The sequence below is a fragment of the Erythrolamprus reginae genome, chromosome 2 (assembly GCF_031021105.1).
Source record: "Erythrolamprus reginae isolate rEryReg1 chromosome 2, rEryReg1.hap1, whole genome shotgun sequence".
Classification (NCBI taxonomy): domain Eukaryota; kingdom Metazoa; phylum Chordata; class Lepidosauria; order Squamata; family Dipsadidae; genus Erythrolamprus; species Erythrolamprus reginae.
The window spans coordinates 6,740,302-6,746,301 of NC_091951.1; positions in this window are offsets into that span (position 1 = coordinate 6,740,302).

Below are 6,000 nucleotides of genomic sequence, written 5' to 3' on the forward strand. Positions count from 1 at the left end.
GTTTTTACATCAAACCACAAACATAGATGGTCACTGCAACCTAAATTTTCTCCCACTTTGACATCTGAAACCCAATTCCCATTCATAAAAACTAAATCTAGAATATTCTCCCCTCTAGTTGGTGTCTTAACCAGCTGTGCCAGAGCTGCTCCTGTAAAGGCCTCTACTATATTCTTACTTTTGCATGTAAGGGCACTGGGGATATTCCAGTCAACATCAGGCATGTTGAAATCACCCATAACCACAATATCTCCCTTTATTGCCATTTGGGTAATTTCATCCACCATCTTGTTGTCATATTCCTCAGATTGCCCTGGAGGCCTATAGACCACCCCAATTCTAATGACAGAACCTTCTTTATTTTGCATGCAAATTCAGAGAGTCTCTAGATCTTGACATGTATTTTGAATTAGTGTTGTTTTTAGACTTTCTTTAACATAAATGGCTACTCCACCTCCCCTTCTCTCTATTCTATCCTTCCTATACAGTGTATATCCTGGTATGGATATTTCCCATTCATTAGAATCATTAAACCATGTGTCAGTTATGGCAACCAGGTCCAAATTATCTCTAGATATTATGGCCATTAATTCACAGAGCTTGTTGCTCAAGCTTCGAGCATTCGTGCACATTACCCGAAGAACATTATTTTCATTATTAGTTTGCCCCTTATCATCAACAACTACATCCATTTTATTTTCAGCTCTCTTTTCATAAGCTTCCAAAAACTGCTTTATCCTCATTGGTCGGGGACAGAAATCACCCACATCAGTTACATCTCTGTCCCCTTTACCTAGTTTAAATGCCTGTCCAAAAAAGTTCTGAATTCCTCACAGACTACCTGGGTACCTCTGTATGATGGATGCAAACCATCCCTCTTAAACAACTCCCCATTAGAACACCTACCGACATCATGACTTACATAGCCAAAACCTTCAGCTTTACATCACTGCCTTAACCACACATTAAACTCTCTGATACACGTTGTTTTATCCTCTTGGCCACAAACCAGTAACACCTCTGAGAAAGTCACTGAATCGGTTATTTTACCCAGCTCCACACTAAGACATTGAAAATCTCTTTTTACTACATTAACATTTCTCTGGGACAAATCATTTGTGCCAAGATGCACCACCACATCAACGTTATTACCTTTACTCACAGCCTTGACAATGTTTGATTCCACCTCCTGTCCCTGCTGGCAGTGGCCCCTGGGAGACACCTCAGCACCTTCACCACATCCTTGCTCTGTCCCAAATCAACACCTCTAACAGTCGAATCACCCACAAGAAAATGTGTCCTCTTTTTATTTCTACTAACTGCACTTGATGGTTTGGTGATATTTACGACAACTGCCCCTTTGAACATCCCCTCATTCTCTGCCTGAGGGACCTTGCTAATATCTCCAACATCTCCTTACTATTTAAATACGCAAGAACATTATAGGAATTGGATACAGAGAGACCAAAATTGCTATGTTTTTGCTCAACTGCACGCAATCTTCCTGAACCGACAGTTGTCCACGCAGCCCTCCTCCTCGGGGGGCACTGTGGAAGAGGAGGCTGGACACATGGATGCATTACAGCACGTGGCTGGGACAATCTTTCCACTTCTGACTGCAAGCTACAAACTAACGACTGCAATCTAGAGATCTCGCCATCTAACCTAGATGTCCTTATGCAAAGAGGGCAGTACCCCAAGTTCCACAAGGTACTACGGAAGACAACAGCCAAACAAGTGTTACACTGCACCAAGCCAATCATCTTAACAATGTATTGAAATACAAGTACTTAGCAAGAAAATCAAGAACTCCTATTGCTACCAAACTTTGCTGATTTTGGTTTATAGTTATATGATTCACGTGCCGTTAGGCGCGCAGGCCACTACCTTCCTCTCTCCTTCTCTGTGATCTGGAAGTGCAACTTAAAATGGCTTTTTTCCTGCCTTTTATCCTTCCCAGTCTAATCCTGCCCCAGCCTAATCTGATTTGTCTGTGCTTGAACACAAACTGCCAATAAAATTGTCTCTTACAGCCAGTGGTATCTGCCCCTCCTCCTTGAATTCAAAAAATGCAAAATGCAAAAAGTACAAAGCACAACCTTCCTCTTTCCATCTCTGTGATCTGGAAGTGCAACTTAAAATGGCTTTTTCCTGCCTTTTATCCTTCCCAGTCTAATCCTGCCCCAGCCTAATCTGATTTGTTTGTGCTTGAACACAAACTGCCAATAAAATTGTCTCTTACAGCCAGTGGTATCTGCCCCTCCTCCTTGAATTCAAAAAATGCAAAATGCAAAAAGTACAAAGCACTACCTTCCTCTCTCCTTCTCTGTGATCTGGAAGTGCAGCTTAAAATGGATTTTTTCCTGCCTTTTATCCTTCCCAGTCTAATCCTGCCCCAGCCTAATCTGATTTGTCTGTGCTTGAACACAAACTGCCAATAAAATTGTCTCTTACAGCCAGTGGCATCTGCCCCTCCTCCTTGAATTCAAAAAATGCAAAATGCAAAAAGTACAAAGGCATATACTTTTGTAGTGGATTTTGAAGTTGGTTACTGGGCCTTTTTTGCTTCTACACCAGAGAGATCTTTTTTTGGTTTGTAGTTTCTTTATCGAGACAGGTACGTTATTTTTTCGTTTACCTCTGGAAGAAGTGAGTGGTACATGTAGTTCTATAAGTCTTTTAAGTTGGAGTAAGAACGTGTTGTAGAGATCATCAATGGTGATGCAGTTAGAGCACAAGAATTGAGAGATTAGCATCCATGAGTTCATAGTTGGCTTTCCTAAAATTTTACTTAGGTGTCATGTTATTCAGGTGAGTGTTAGGATGGTGTAGTTTGAGGTTGAAGTTAATCATACTATGATCGCTGTTGGAGAAGGGTTCTTTTATATGCAGTCCATAGATAGCACTTTTGCTATTACAGAATATGAGGTCAAGACAGTTGTTGAGTGTGGTATTGTTTGATACTAATTGTTCAAGTCCTAGGCTGGTGACAGCATTATAAAGGGCAGTATGTATAGGTTCTGTGGAGCATTCGTTTAGGGTCCAGTTGATGTGTGGAAGGTTGAGGTCACCAAGGAAGATAATGGGATAGGGGCAGGAGGTTGCCCACATTAGTAGGGAGGTTAATTTTGTTGCATGAGTAATGTCGTAGGTTGGAGCTCTGTAGCAAAGTAGGAAGTGGAGTGTAGTATTGAGGGAAAGATCACATATTAAGGTTTCAGGAAGGGAAGACTTCCGGTTTGGCGGAGATCGCGGCGGGACATCTTTGGCAGGGCTCTGCCAGGCGATCCCTTCTACCCCCTCCGAAGGTCGCATTTGCGATTGGATCGGGCTCGGATGGCCCGATCCCAGAACAGGGGGCTCCCCTCTGCCCGAGGAGCCATCGCTGAGACTCCGGAGGCAGCGGTTCGCCCCGCAGCTTCGAAGACGGGAGAACCGATCCTCTTTGCCTAAGAGGACCGGCCAGCGCTTTCTCCCCTCACCCAGCGGGAAGCTAAGAAAATTTTTTGAAGTGAAAGTTCTACATTTAACCGACTGAAAAAGAATACATTCGATAAAGGACTCAAGGTAAAAAATTTCCTCTTTGTTTCAAGACTAGAATTAGAAGATTCGATCGTTCTGAAGCCTCAAGGGAAAGCTTTTTTTAACAAGGCAAAAGCGAAAGTTTTTTTTTTCTCTTTGAGACTCATCCGCAAATAACAGCCGAGACTAATTCTTCTCAATTTCATTGTTTCCATTTTGCATTTGAACTTTGGAACCTATAAAACATCTTTTCCATCTTATGCTCTAATAAAAGAACTTAAACTGGAAATGACTATTTAGAAAACTATAATGGCTAAAAGAAATCAGTAATGATGAGCAAAATTTCTTTTTTATAGTCTGTTAAAAACACTGCTGACATTTTAACAGCGGAGGAATATAACTTTGTTGCCTTATTTTTTTTCTCTCATCCTGCTGTCTCTGCAACATAATATAACAACTTGATAATAAAAGGGAAATAGAAGGAATTGACACCTTTCCTTTGGAATATTCACCCTTGGATTAACCTAGCTGGATTATCTGCTGATTGCCTTTGGATTACTTTGGATTACTTGCTGATTGCCTTTTTCTTGGGATTATTTTTTTTTTTTTGAGAACCTTTTCACATCTGCCTGGTTATATGAACTTCTGACTTCTAACCTGACTCCATTTTGAGATTTACTTTTTTTGCCTTTGTCTTGAATTTGGAAAAGAACATAGACTCCATTTTAATCACAAAGAAAATTATTAATTTGACTTTCTTTCTTTTTGAGACCTGCAACTGGGATTAAGTATAACTGTATCTTCTGACATTTGGATTTACATTTTCCATTTATTTAGTATAATTTCTTGATTTATAAGAAGACTATAACTACATATATTGTGTTTTCTTTTTGATTAATTAATCCTTTTTTGATCCCCTTCGGATTTTCCTTCTTTTTACTCCTATCTGTAAAAGAAATGACAACAAGTAAAGATCTAAAGATCTTTTCGGTAAATGTTAATGGACTTAATGAACCACGGAAAAGGAAACAAATCTTTTCTAAAATCAGAAGTCAAAATGCTCAAATTGCAATATTACAAGAAGTACATATTAAAAAAGAAAATCAAAAATTATTGTTGAATCCTAAAATTGGAAAAATGTATGCTGCATTAGCAGATCAAAAAAAAAGAGGTGTGGTGATGTATGTAGAGAATTCTATAAATTCCAAACAAATATACAAGGACAATGACGGTAGAATACTGATTGTACAAGTTGATATCGAACCTAGACCTATAGTGGTTGTTTCAATTTACGCTCCCAATGAAGACCAAATGACATTTTATAAAAATTTACATCAAATAATAATAGATTTAGCTATTGAGAATGTATTAATAATAGGTGATTTTAATGCTATTGCGAACAGGCAACTAGACCATTCAGGGGGGGGAAGTAATCATAAAAGGAAAAAAAGGAAAAAAACAAGAAGAAATTTACTACCTAGTACTTTCCAAAAAATGAAAGCAGAATTACTGTTAAATGATATATGGAGGGAAAGACACCCCCATAAAAGACAATTTACGTTTTATTCTAATCCCCACAAAATCTGGACAAGAATAGATATGGTATGGACACCAAAAATGGTCGCAGAACAAATAAGGGAGGTAGAGATTGATGTTAATACATGGGCCGACCACAATCCAATAGTGGTTTATATAAGAATGAATAATAAACAAAATATTTGGCGGATGAACAGAAATATATTAAACGATAAGAAATATAAGGATTGGATCGAAAAGGAATTAAAAATATTTCTTGAAATTAATAAAACTCCAGACACCACTCCACAGAATTTATGGGATACACTCAAAGCTTATATAAGAGGGTTAACAATATCCTATATAGCAAAATATAACAAGGAAAATAAATTAAAGTATGTACAATTAATAAATGAATTAAAACAATTGGAATTTGCATCGCAGCAACACACCAAGAACAGAGATTTTAAAACAGAAATAAATGTAATTAAGCATAAAATCAGAATTATAGAACAAAATCAAATAACTGAAAAAATTAAAAGAGCAAAACAACATTATTTTGAACATGCAAATAAACCAGGCAGATGGTTAGCATATAAACTTAGAAAGCAGAGTCAATCCAAATTGATAAAAAAAACTAGAAGATAAAGATGGTACAATAAAATATGATACAGAAGGAAAGGCGGACATTGTGTATAATTTTTATAAAGATCTCTATGCCAAAGATAATGTTAGTGAAGATGAAGTTTTTAATTACTTACAGGCTTCAAAATTACCACAAATAACAGAAGACCAACAGACTATTTTGGATGGACCAATAACAATGGAAGAACTCCTAACTATAATTAAAAAACAGAAAAACAACAAGGCCACTGGTCCAGATGCTATACCGGCAGAATGGTACAAGATAGAAAATGAAATAATAAGAAATCATATGTTAGAAACTTTTAATTTATGTAGACT